This window comes from Dendrobates tinctorius, unplaced genomic scaffold (genome assembly GCF_039654945.1).
Source record: "Dendrobates tinctorius isolate UK_male_01 unplaced genomic scaffold, ASM3965494v1 ptg000079l, whole genome shotgun sequence".
Classification (NCBI taxonomy): Eukaryota; Metazoa; Chordata; class Amphibia; order Anura; family Dendrobatidae; genus Dendrobates; species Dendrobates tinctorius.
Window position 1 is genome coordinate 28,624,641 of NW_027361747.1, and position 12,275 is coordinate 28,636,915.

General features: G+C 49.7%; 1 protein-coding gene across 9 annotated transcripts in view; it reads right to left on the bottom strand.

Moving 5' to 3' along the window:
• Positions 1–12,275, bottom strand: part of MTUS1 (microtubule associated scaffold protein 1) — a 326,118-nt gene that overhangs the window by 67,492 nt on the left and 246,351 nt on the right. The gene's annotated exons all lie outside the window — the stretch shown is intronic.

Consider the following 12,275-nt stretch of genomic DNA (forward strand, 5'->3'; position numbering starts at 1 on the left):
GGCAAGGAAAGCAGCAACATCCAAATACCACCATAGGGTAAGAAAGGTCCTGAAGAGCCAGCTCAACGGAAAGAATAAAATCCATGCCATCAATGCATATGCCCTGCCAGTTATCAGATACCCTGCTGGCATAGTGTGCTGGCCAAAAGAAAAAAGATGGAAACTGCAGATGTGAAGACATGAAAGCTCCTCACAATTCATGGAGGTCTCCACCCTAAGGGCCCCATCACACAGTGATCTCGCCAGCGAGATCGCTGATTTTGTGAAGCCACAGCGATCTCGCCAGCGAGATCGCTGTGTGTGACATGCATCAGCGACTGCCCCCCCTACCGGGTATCGCTGATCGCGCTCCATCGTCCTGGGCCGTTTTTTGATCATTGGTCTCCCATTGATCATTGGTCTACCGCTGGCCAGCGCACATCGCTGCGTGTGGCAGCGAGAGACCAGCGATCAGCGACACTGGTTTCCAATGTAAACATCGGGTGTCTAAGAGCTGCGCGGCTCTTGGATACCTGCTGTTTACACTGGAAACCAGCTTGCTCGCTGGTCCTGATCGCTGGAGGGGCTGTCTATGTGACAGCTCACCAGCGATCAGCCGAACAATGTCCCAGCGATCCCATCCATGTCGGATCGCTGGGACATCGTTATGTGTAACGGTGCCTTATGTCTAGTACTCAGATTGTATACCAACAGGAAGAAGGGTGGTAGAGGCTTGATAAGCCTACAAGCCACCATCACAGATGAAATGAGTATCCAGGATTGCATCAGAAAAATGGTACCAAAAGATGAGATGCTGAGAGAAAGCCTAAGGCAGCAAAAACAACAGATCTCGAATGAAGAACAGGAACATCAAGCTCCATGGCAAGACCAGCCACTTCATGGGATCTACCATCAACAGATAATGGAGGTGGCTGACATGGAGAAATCCTACCAATGGCTGGAGAAAGCTGGACTCCGAGACAGCACAGAGGCACTAATCATAGCAGCACAAAAGCACAAGCAGCACAAAAGCAAGGACTCAGTACCAGATCCATAGAAGCAGGAAAATATCACACAAGACAAGACCCAAGATGCAGACTATGCAAAGAAACCTCAGAAACCATCCAACACAGTGTCAGGATGCAAAATGCAAGCCTGAACAGCATATACTGGACGAAAACAACCAAGTAGCAGGAATTGTATACAAGAACATCTGCACAGCATATGGGCCAAGTCCAGGTGGGAGACCCCAGAGAAAGTGGTGGAGAATGAAAGGGCTAAAATTCTGTGGGACTCCAAGATCGAGACAGATAAGCAGGTGTTGGCTAACCAACCAGACATTGTGATAGTAGACAAGGATCAGAAGACAGCAATGATCACAGATGTGGCAGTGCCAAGTGACAGCAACATCAGAAAGAAGGAATATGAGAAGCTGGAGAAATACCAGGGCCTCAAAGGAGAACTGGAGAAGATGTGGAAGGTGAAGGCAGCAGTGACTCCAGCGGTGATAGGGGCACTTGGAGCAGTGACCCCTAAGTTGGAAGAATGCCTACAACATCTGAGCTCTCTGTCCAGAAATGCTGGGAACAACTAAGATCCTGCACAGAAACCTCAAACTCCCAGGCCTCTGGTAGAGAACCATAGAATGAGAAAAGACAACAAAGACCCCCCCCCCCCCCAGTGGGGGTGTGAAGGAAGGTTTTCTTTTTCTACTCCAGAACCCAAGGGAAATAGTCTCTTTCCACAGCTGAAAACTAGTACATTTAGAAGGTTTGTCAACATTTTACTTTAAAAAGACAAAAAAAAACAAAAACACAAGTTTGAATTTGCCAGTCCAAAAAGAAAAAGCAAAAATAAAAAGCAAGATCATAGGCCTAAATTTAAAACTTATCCAGAGGAAATATACACTTTACCTACTAATTAGCCTTAGTTCATTAAGTTACGCAACCTGCCTGCTATTCGGATCCATTCATAACACAAGTGAGGTGAGATGGTGTAATCCTTCCAGGAAAAGTCAAATGGAAAATTTGATCTTTAATTAGCCGATGTAATTACATCCAGCTTCAAAGCGCCGTACACCAGCTCCCCTAACAAATTCTCATACATCCACTAGGGGGCAGTCTAGCTACATTATCCACTTACTGCAAATAAAACAGGAAATTCAAGGGGCTAGTCAAGGTCATGATGAGCAGAATGAACAATGCTGCCAGACGGTAGAACAATCAATTTTTCCAAGCTATCAAAACGCATTGCATGTAGATTCACTGGGGAAAAAAAAAAAAGGACTATATTCTGGTCCATGACAAAGCAATCCTTTGGTATTCCCCGTATAAATAAATTGGTTGGAACACAATGGAGTAAATTGTTTTGCTGTATAAAGCGACTCATCCGATAAAAATGATTAACAAAGCCTGTCCCCTGTAGTGCTCCAACTGCATAAGAACTGACAAAAAAAGATAAATTATACACACAGATCCATATTTATCTGTAATTATATGCAAATATTTAATGATTTATTACAGCGAACCATGTCAGGGTCCCATTTCACTTAGCGACGCATCAGCGATCCCGACAACACTACGCCCTAGAAAGGATTGCTGGTGCGTCGCTAAATGGTCGCTAGTAAGCTGCCAAACAGGCAGATCTCTTCAGCGACGCAGCAACGATCCGGCGATCCATATAACAACCTAACCGGTCGTTGATACAGCACCTTGTCACACAGCAGCTTTACTGACAATTCCCACCTGCGTCCCCGAGTTCAGCGTCGCCAACGAGGTCACTCGTCGGCGTCAAACACAGCGATGCACGCTGGCCAGCAGGACACAAACGATGAAAAATGGCCCAGGACATTAGAGCATGATCAGCAATATCCAGCGGGGGCCCGGTCGCTGCTGCGTGTCACATGTAGCGAGATCACTAGCGAGGTCGCTGTTGTGTCACAAAATCGGTGACTCTTCAGCGATCTCGCTACGTGAGAAGGGGGCTTAAAGCTATAAAATCAATAGGTGACAGACCTTTATAAAACAGGTATATGGTCGTAGCTGCAGCAGTTCCTGTGGTCGTTCTTTCACTTTAATGGGGGCAGAGTTGCAGTACCCGGGAACGGTGACCGTACACTGCTACATCCATCCACCACCGGTGCTGTAGCAGGTGACTGGTGGGGGGTAGGGGCACAACTGCCAGCATCCCCACCTAAACTTACATCATCCACATGGGACGGTCCATAAACTCACTAATAGCTGACAATCTGTGGGAACCATAGTTCTGGTGAAAACCATAGTCCTCAACGGAAACGCACTGACCATATCATTGAAAAACACAGCAAAATAAGTGTCTGCATAGGGTAAAGACTGGAAAGCACCAAGCCCCCCCTCACCCGGGAAAAGCGCCAAGCCCCCTCACTCGGGAAAGCGCCAAGCCCCTTCACCCGGGGAAAGCGCCAAGCCCCTTCACCCGGGGAAAGCGCCAAGCCCCTTCACCCGGGGAAGGTGCCAAGCCCCTTCACCCGGGGAAGGTGCCACGCCCCCTCACCTGGGGAAAGCGCCAAGCCCCCTCACCCGGGGAAAGCGCCAAGCCCCCTCACCCGGGGAAAAGCGCCAAGCCCCTTCACCCGGGGAAAGCGCCAAGCACCCTCACCGGGGAAAGTGCCAAGCCCCCTCACCCGGGGAAAGCGCCAAGCCCCCCTCACCCGGGGAAAGCGCCAAGCCCCTTCACCCGGGGAAAGCGCCAAGCCCCTTCACCCGGGGAAAGCGCCAAGCACCCTCACCGGGGAAAAGCGCCAAGCCCCTTCACCCGGGGAAAAGCGCCAAGCCCCCTCGCCCGGGGAAAGCGCCAAGCCCCTTCACCCGGGGAAAGCGCCAAGCCCCTTCACCCGGGGAAAGCGCCAAGCCCCTTCATCCGGGGAAGGTGCCAAGCCCCTTCACCCGGGGAAGGTGCCACGCCCCCTCACCGGGGAAAGCGCCAAGCCCCTTCACCCGGGGAAAGCGCCAAGCACCCTCACCGGGGAAAAGCGCCAAGCACCCTCACCGGGGAAAGCGCCAAGCCCCCTCATACCAGCTCGACTCTCCACATTAAGAAACATTCCCCCTTTAAACTATACCCCCCCCCCAAAAAAAAAAAAAAAAAAAAAAAATGATCGGTCATAGACCTAATGCACAGCCTGCCTACATTTTTGGAGCACTTCTGTATACATAACTAATGCTCAGTTTCTCGCTGCTTGTCTACCCTGCCCGCACCACATCAGCGCAGGCGATTTAGTTTGGCTTATACAGAGAGCCCTAGGCTGAACGTCAGATGTGAACGAGCGGAAAAGACAATAGCAAACAATGTAGTGTACTGGACCACCAGTAGGGGTCAGTGTTACACTATAATACAGGTCACACAGCCGCCATCAACCAGGCAGGGGTCCAGGAGACACCAGTAGCTGGTATACCTTTACATTAACCATAGCACCAAACTGTGTCTAAAGGGTTATGCCAAAATACAGAGATATCTGGGGATTAAACTGCTGGGACCCACAGATTGAGATCTGCAGTCTTGAATGGAGAGAAGCGTTAGCTGCCTCAGTCATTGCCGGGGGGAGACAAGGGAGAAAGCCAATCACAAAAAGTGAGCAGAACGGAGGCCAAGCAGGAGCGCTTCTTCTCCATGCAAGGCAGGAATGTGCAGAGCACAGGTTTTAGGTTCCAGAGCCCCGATCTCATGAACACTGGGGTCCCCAGCTTCACAGACACATGATGAAAATCACTGACATCTGTAGAAGGGCTTACATTATTAAAAAGGAGTTTACACAAACAAAAAAAAAAAATTAATGTCCCCCAATTGCGATTGGTTAAACAAAAAAAAAACCCTGTTCCTTCCTCACTCCCCCTGCTGCAGCACAGAGTCTGCACTGCTGCTCCTGATGGTTGAGGTTGTCAGCAGCGGTGATGTCCCATAGTGCTGCAGCCAATCACTGAGCTCAGTGACTCTGACCCAGTTGACAGCATGTCAGCGCTGCAGATACCAGAAACCGTGCGCAGCGGCGCAGACACTCGAGTGCAGCAAGTGGCGAGAGATAACACACTGACCGGAAATATTCGGCCTTAAAAGGGAATCCGTCAAAGATTTTCCTACCTCCTGTGAGAGCAGCCTGATGTAGGCAAAGAGACCCTGAATCAAATGATGTGTCAATTAGATTACAGGATGTTCGAGCTGAGAAAGCTGTCCCTGGCCACACTAGGCTCCGTATGTACATAGCTATAGAACAAGAGCTGCTGATCACGAGAGGAGGCGTTAGACTAGAATGCACGCGCTACTATAGCTTTTCTAGTCCGGGCAATGATAATCACCAGGTGATAAAACATTCAATGTAAGTAAACTGCTCACAGCTTGACATGTGACACATTGCTGAAATCTGTGTTTTAACCCCTACCTCATGATGTCCTCAGATTCCCTTTAAAGCAGTTTTCGGGTGAGTGTGCCATCATGCACATCTTACTCCATACTGACAAGTGTAAGTCAGTGCAGTACTTCACAGGACCACGAGCCTAGCACAGACTTATGGACAAGATTACACTACAGACCAGACTACTTTCAGCCAAATGTGGTAATTACAGTGCAGATATCCACCTTAGCTGCTATCCAAGGAGAGTTAGCTTTCCCTTAGCAAGTAAAGCAACTAGGTACAGAAACCTTGCCTCCTAAATATGACCGGTCTGTAGCGGGACTGCTGAAGCGCTGATCACATCTCTGCCAGACCACATTCTGCGTGCGGTGGCATTAGCCGTATGGTAGATGTGGCAATACCTTCATGCAAACAGGGCAGCTGAATCACACTGCCCGAACAACAGGCAGCATGACAATGGCTGCAGAATTACAGCCAATCATATTTTACACAGAAGTGGCACAGCATTTTAGAGAAAATCTACTTTGAAATGCCAACTGGAAACCACGGTGGCATAAGTTGGAGATGGAATGATCTAAAAGGCCGAAAGTTAAAGATGACACATTTCCTTTGTATTTGAAGCAAGAAAAAAAAAAAAAAAAATTATACAAACACCTTTTACATTTTAAACATTACCAAAAAGGAAAATGGGCTGAAGGTAAAGTATGGGCACCCTGCATGGTTAATATCTAGTAGCACTCCTATTGAACGTATCACAGCTTGTGAGCGCTTTTTTGTAGGCAGCCAAGAGCTTTTCTTGTTTGAGGGATCTGTATCCATTCTTCCTTAGAAAATTCTTCCAGTTCTGTGAGATTCCTGGGTCGTCTTACATGCACTGCTATTTTGAGGTCTGTCCACAGATTTTCAATGATGTGCAGATCAGAGGACTGTGAGGGCCATTGTAAAACCTTCAGCTTGCACCTTTTGAGGTAATCTATTGTGGATTTTGATGTGTGTTCAGGATCATTATCCATTTGTAGAATCCAACCTCCTTTCAACTTCAGCTATTTTACAGGTGGTGTTAATGTTTGCATCAAGAATTTGTGGAAATTTCATTGAATCCATTCTGCCTTCTACCCATTGGCTGCAACACAACCCCAAAGCATAACTGATCCACTCCCCCCCCCCCCCCCCATGCTTAATGGTTGGCGAGTAGTGTTGAGCATTCCGATACCGCAAGTATCGGGTATCGGCCGATATTAGCTGTATCGGAATTCTGATACTTAGTTCCGATACTTTTTTCATATCGAATACCGGAATCGGAAGTTCCCATAATGCTAGGAGCCCGCTCGATTTGATTCAGCCAATGGGGATCCTCAGAAATGTGGGCATATCCTGTTAGGCATGTAGGCATGTTAACTACTGGCATGGCTGTGATTGGCTGCTGAAATGATGTCATGATGCACTATAAAAAGCGCTGCAGCCCCCATTTCTGGTCACTCTGCTGTGAATTCAGTTAGGGACAGGCTGCTGTTGAAGACTGTGAGGGACAGTTAGAAATAGCGATTCCACAAAACATACTGCTTAACCCAGGCTACATAAACCACCACTGTAGCTTGCTTTTCCCTAGCAGCGCTGTTTTCACAGCTGTCTGCAAGGGCTGTGTGAGTGCAGACCCACGCTGTGTAGTGTGTCCTGCAGGCACGTCTGCTTGTAGGCCGGCCAGCGTGTGTCTCTGCCTCATACACATTTTTCTTTTATTGCTGCTTTTTTTTTCTCCTCTATAGTGTGCTTCCATACGTATCCATATACGTTGGTTGCAAACACTAAAGGAGTGGACAGCGGAGCCTTTCAGCAGCCTTTCAGTGCTATAGCCCATTTCTCTGCACTGTTTTTGGCTGTCTGATAGGTTTCTCTGTGTGTGAGTGCAGCTCACGTTGCAGTGTGTTCTACAGCCACTGCTAGCTGTAGTCCGCTCAGCGTGCGTCACTGCCTCATACATAGTCCTTTTTTTGCAGCTAATTTAGCCAGATTTTTGTTCCTATATTAGTGTGCTTCCAACCGCATCCATTGTCATTGGTTGGTTGCAAACACTATATAGGATTAGATAGAGGAGCCTTTTTGCTGACCTGTGCCCTTCAGGGCCAGCCAGGCTAGTATCACCCTATTTTTTGGAGCCTCATCAATTGCATTGTAGGTTAGCTTCCTGCATTGTAATCGCTCCAAAAAGTTTGTGATACTATAGCTTTCAAACTTTGGTCACATCCTTTCCTTTCCCCCCACCCAAAAAAAAGGAAATAAAGTTCACCAAACACTCCACTTTACAGTTGTCTAGGCCACATTAGATCATATTAAAGTGTAGTACACACACTCTTAGCCAAATTAGTGTTTCTTATACTGGTTAGCAGGTGTTCAGGAATAAGAACACTAAGCCACCCCTTTTTTACTTTTCTGCCTATCTTTATCAGTCTACCAAGATGAAGAAGGCAGGGAGTAAGGCACGTGGTCGTGGCCGTGGAGTTTCAGCAGGGAGAGGACGGGGGGGATTCAGCAGGGAGAGGACGTGGGGATTCGGTATCTGCTGCGGCCACCAGTGACCCGGCATCCCCCACTTTTACCAGGCAACAGTCCTTCATGCGCAGCTTTGTAGGACCTCGCCGTACCCCACTGCTGCGTGACGAACAAATTGAAGCCGTTGTCGGATGGATGGCAGCTAACGCATCCACTTCAATGACTTCCGCATCCTCCCAAGGCCAGAGCACTGAAGAGCAACCATCTGTCTCTTCACCACCTGCCAAATTGCCCAGGCAGTCGGAGAGCCCTGGACAGGAGCCATCTCAATCTTTACTTCTGTTCTCAGAATCTGTTGGCTTGGAAAGAGGTGGCCAGCCAAGCAGAATTCTAGAGCGTGAAGAAGAGGGAGTATGCAGTGATGCGCAACTGCTTTGTCCCTCTGAATCTGAAGAGGCGGGTGGGCCAGTGCCTATGGTCAGCACACCTCAGTATGCATCAGATGATGAGACTCAGTTGCCAATTTCTGGTGCGTACGGTGCTGGCGAGACAACCCAGGACCAGCCGGTGCTTGAAGAGGGGAGTGGAGATGATGAGGTCCTTGACCCATCATGGCGTCAGCCACAGGAAGGTGGTGGGAGCAGCTCTGAGGAAGAGATTCCCCGAACGGCCAAAAGAGGAGGGAGAGGGCGGGGGCAGACTTGGTTGCCTGTAGCCTCCACTTTGGCACCCGTGAGGAGCAATCCTCTTCCAAAACACAAAACGGGCGCTCCCAGGACTTGCAGTGCGTGGTCTTTTTTTGACACAGTTGCAGATGACATTTGCTTTGTCAAATGCAAGCTGTGTCATCAGAAAGTGAAACGAGGCAAAAATGTGACCAACCTCAATACCACAAATATGTGGAAACATGTGCGTACCAAGCACGAGGTGGAGTTACACAGACACACTGAAGATGTAGGCCAACCTTCAGCAGCACCTACCACCTCTTCAGCTCGTGTTGGGGCCTCTTCCTCCAGCTCACACACAGCTGGTTCGGCTTCCTCACTGGAACGCCATGGAAGAACCACTGCCACTGTTGTCCAGAGACCCAGTTTAATTCCACCCACTGAACCACGTTCGCAGTTATCAGCACACTCCCAGGCCACTCACCAGCAATCGGTAGCACAGGCATGGGAGAAAAAGCGGCCATACTCGGCAAACCATCCCCGAGCACTGGCTCTGAATGCCGGCATTGCCAAACTACTGGCCCTTGAGATGCTGTCATTCAGGCTGGTGGAGACGGACACCTTCCGGAACTTTATGTCATTAGCAGTTCCACAATACAATGTGCCCAGCCGCTTTTATTTCAGCAGGCAAGCTGTCCCTGCCCTGCAAAAGCATGTGGAGGGAAAAATTAAAAATGCGCTACTAAATGCCGTCAGTAGCAAGGTCCACCTGACCACCGATGCGTGGACCAGTAGCCATGGACAGGGACGATACCTTTCCCTCACTGCCCATTGGGTCAATGTTGTGGAGCCGGGTACAGATCTGGAGAGTGGCTCTGTACGTATTCTGCCAACTCCAAGGATTGCAGGAATGCAGTCTGTACATATTGAGTCCTCCTCCTACTCTAGTTCCTCGGAATCAGCACTGCGTGAGCCTGTTAGGCCAGATATGAGCACAGGTGTGGCCAAACGTCAACAGGCCGTCCTTAAATTAATTTCTTTGGGGAATCGGAGCCCCACAGCACAGGAGCTCTGGAATGCCATCAAGCAGGAGAGCGATGTGTGGTTTGTGCCAGCGAATCTCCAGCCAGGTTTGGTAGTGAGTGACAATGGCCGAAATCTAGTGGCAGCTCTGGGCCTAGGCAACCTCACTCACATACCATGTCTGGCACACGTGCTCAATTTGTTCGTGCAGAGCTTTCTGAGGGACTATCCGGATCTTGATGCACTGCTGCACAAGGTTCGCCTAGAGTGTGCTCACTTGCGGCGTTCCAGCATGGCAAGATCGCGCATTGCATCTCTGCAACGCCGATTCCGCCTGCCAGAACATCGCATCATATGTGACCTCCCCACCAGGTGGAATTCAACGTTGGAGCGGTTGTATGAGCAGCAGGCAGCAGTAATGGAGTACCAGCTGCATCAGGCGCAAACAAGTCGCACTGTGCGCCGGACACACTTCACCACCACTGAGTGGGCCACTATGAGGGACATCTGCCAAGTTTTGCGTGCCTTCGATGACTCCACGCGGATGGCCAGTGCAGATGATGCACTAATCAGCATGACTGTCCCCCTCATCTGTCTGCTTCAAAAAACCTTACAAGCACTAAGTGAGGAGGTTTTTGAAGAGGTCGAGGATGAGCAGTCAAATGCCATCTGCTTCTGGCAAGTCTGCGCAACGTGCTTCCACACAAAGGCCCAGGCAGGGGACACTTAGTGAGGAGGATGACGAGGAGTCAATGGAGGAGGAGGAACACATCTCTCCAGAGGAGGGAGGTACACAAGGCTCTAGTAGTCAGTGTGTACAGCGAGGGTGGGGTGATGCTGAGCAGGCAGAGATGCTGCCTCAAGCTGGGGACAGCGTTTCCAGTCCAGTTGGCAGTCTGCAGCACATGGTTGATTTCTTGCTGCAGTGCTTGTTAAATGACCACCGCATCGCCAACATTCTCCACACGGCTGATTATTGGGTGTACACCCTCCTAGATCCTCGCTACCGGGACAACTTACAAAGCCTCATACCACAGTTGAACCGAGAGCGAAAAATGCGGGAGTACCAAGAAACACTTGTGCAGGCCATCATGTTCTCCATTCCCCCCACAAGTGTTGCTGGTAGTGCTTTTCAAACCAGCCATGTGTGTAGAGGCAGTGGAGGAAGCTCTGCACAAAGAGGTAGCAGAGGCAGTGCCGCAGGACAAGGCAAGGCCAGTATGGCCCAAATGTGGAAGAGTTTTGTGGGACCGCCACAAACGGCTACACCATCACAGACGGCTCCAGTCAGCAGGAGGCAACGTTTCCGTCAGATGGTGACAGACTACTTGTCGTGCCCTGTTAGTGTTCTCCCAGACGGCTCTTCCCCGTTCAAGTATTGGGTCTCTAAGCTGGATACATGGCCAGAGCTTAGCCAGTATGCATTGGAGGTGCTGGCTTGCCCTGCTGCCAGTGTATTATCGGAACGTGTCTTTAGTGCTGCAGGTGGTGTGGTAACAGACCGTCGCACGCGACTATCCGCCGATAATGTTGACCGGCTTACTTTTGTGAAAATGAACAAGGCCTGGATCTCACCTGAATTTGCCAGTCCTCTTCCAGAATAAATAATTGGCTGGCAACAGGATCCAGGTCTCCTGTTGTGTTCATGTTTCTATGACCTGAACTTTATTTCCTGGGCTACAGCAACGCCTGTTGTTGCTCAGAAGTGCTGTCCGCACAGACAAAACACTTACTCATGTGTAAGTGGGGTTCGGTAACGTCAGCTGATCCCCTGCTGTGTGTACGGCAAACTCTCCTGCTGCCTACAACTTCTGACTACCTCTGATTTAATATGTTCTCTGATTTGCCCTCTGTCTCCACTCTGTTTTGAGTATTTCCTCCGGCCTACAACACCGCCTGTTTCTGCTCTCAAGTGCCGTCTGCACAATCCACACTTGTTCCTGTGGTACCTGGGTCCTGTAAAATCTGCTCATCTCCAGAGTTGAGCACGGCAATGTCTCCTGCTTTGTCTACATTCCCACTACTTGTAGTGGAAATGTGGACAGAGCAGGAGACATTGCCTGACTCACCTCTAGGGAGAAGCTGCTGTTACAGAACCCCAGTAACACAGGAACAAGTGTGGGTTGTGCAGACGGCATTTCAGAGCAGCAACTGGCGTGGTTGGAAGCCAGAGGAAATACTCGAAACAGAGTGAAGACAGAGGCCTAATTGGAGTACGTTGACAGTTAGTAGTAGTCTAGAAACAATCGCAAACTGCCACCAAGTAGGCCTCGGCCTACTACCTGATTTTCCCTGGGCTCCGACACCGCCAGTTGGTGCTCAGAAGTCCTGTCCGCACAGACAAAACACTCGCTCATGTGTAAGTGGGGTTCGGTAACGTCAGCTGATCCCCTGCTGTGTGGAGGGCAAACTGCTGCTGCCTCCAAATTGTAACTACTTCAGATTTAAACATTCTCTGATTTGGCCTCTGTCTCCACTCTGTCTCTAGTATTTCCCCTGACCTCCAACACTGCCAGTTCCTGCTCACAGTTGCCGTCCACGCATTCCACACTTGTTCCTGTGTTCCTGGTGTTCTGTAACGTGAGCTGATCCCCCAATGTGTGTCCGGCACTGTCTCCTGCGCTGTCCACCTTCCCACTGCAAGTGGTGGGAATGTGGACAGAGCAGGAGACATTGGCAGACAAACATCAGGGGATCTGCTGACATTACAGAACACCAGTAACACAGGAACA